Source organism: Physeter macrocephalus, chromosome 14 (genome assembly GCF_002837175.3).
Source record: "Physeter macrocephalus isolate SW-GA chromosome 14, ASM283717v5, whole genome shotgun sequence".
Classification (NCBI taxonomy): Eukaryota; Metazoa; Chordata; class Mammalia; order Artiodactyla; family Physeteridae; genus Physeter; species Physeter macrocephalus.
In genome coordinates this window covers 13,067,603-13,069,218 of record NC_041227.1, presented here as the reverse complement: position 1 = coordinate 13,069,218, position 1,616 = coordinate 13,067,603, and positions in this window count along the sequence as shown.

Genomic DNA, 1,616 nt, shown 5'->3' with positions numbered 1-1,616 from the left:
AGCCACAACTACTGAAGCCCGTGTACCTAGAGCCCGTGCTCCACAACAAGAGAAGCCACCGCAATGAGAAGCCCGCGCACCGCAACGAAGAGTAGCTTCCGCTCGCTGCAACTAGAGAAAGCCCGCACGCCGCAGCAAAGACCCAATGCAGCCAAAAATAATAATAATAATAATAAAATACATTAAAAAAATTTATCGGGGGTGTACTTTGTGTTTGACACTGTTCTTTGGGCTTTTACCGTATTGTTTTATTTAAATCCTCATAATAGTCCTATGAAATAGATATTATTATTATCATTGTGGTTCCCATTTTAGGAAGTGGAGGCACAGAAAGTCTAAGTAACTGGTCATCAGCATACAGGTTTATAAGTAGCAGAACCAGCTGAGCAATTCAGGCAGTGAGTGCTAAAGCCCACACTCTTATCCACTAGACTCTATGGTCATACAATGAAAGAGGGAAGAACATAGGGGACTGTGAGAAAGGCAGGGACAGAAGCAGAGCCTCTGCTGGCTGGACCAGACAACTGAGAAGCATTCACTCATCCACTTATTTAAAGCCTGTCGCTGAAGTAGTAAATGCTTGGGTTCCCAGATTCCCTTGCAGCGAGGGTGACCCTGTGGCCTATACCTCCACTGTAATGTGGTGGAAGGGGATGTTTGTTTGGGGGGGTGGGGGACACTGAGAGGGAAGGGAGTAATTTTGGGGAAGAGTTTTATATAGGAAAAAAAATTGAGAGATATAATGGCTCTCTTGACATCTATTCACTCTTCTGCTTCCAGCATTTGGACTTGACGGTGAGCTGATGTGATGTTTCAGCTGTGGCAGCCATCTTGTGTCCATGAGGCTGTAAACTAAGGGCAGAAAGCAAATACTCTGAAGATGGTGGAGCAGAAGATTTGTAATATCCTGTTCCTTGAGGAACACACTCTGAAACTCTCTACCTTTAGACAAGTTTATTTGACAATTAAATGTCTTTATTGTTTTTGTGTCTCTGGAGAGGCAGTAAAGCATAATAGTTAAGAACATGAGCTTGTGAGCTCTGGTTTATATCCTCACTCTAGCAATGAGTGCTCATACTCTTGGGCAAATTAATTCCTTGTTCAATTCCCCCCTTTACTCATCTGTAAAACGGAGATAATAAAAGCCCATTGCTTAGGGTTACTGTGAGGGTTAAATGAAATAATATATGTAAAGGACTTGGAATAGTGCCTGGTAAGTATAGGGTTTCTATGAGTGCTGACTAGTACAATCTTTTTGCTGCTATGAGTACCCCCACCCTCTCTGCCCAAACTTTTAATTTTTATTTTGGAAAATTTCAAGTCTACAGAAAACTTGCAAGAATAATGAATAAACACCTATGTATGTACCCCTGAAACTAGATTTACTAATTGATAAAATTGTGTTGCATTTGCTTACATGCGCTCTGTGTGTGCATGCGTGCATGTTTGTGTATGTGTGTGCATTTTTTTTTTTCCCATGTGAATCATTTGCGAATAAGTTGTAGGCAGGCTACTTAGCATTATTGTCAGTCTGGTAATGTGTTACTTGCATATACGACATGTGACCCAAGCTAGACCAATTGAACAAATTCATCTTTTGACTTTGAATCTCAGAA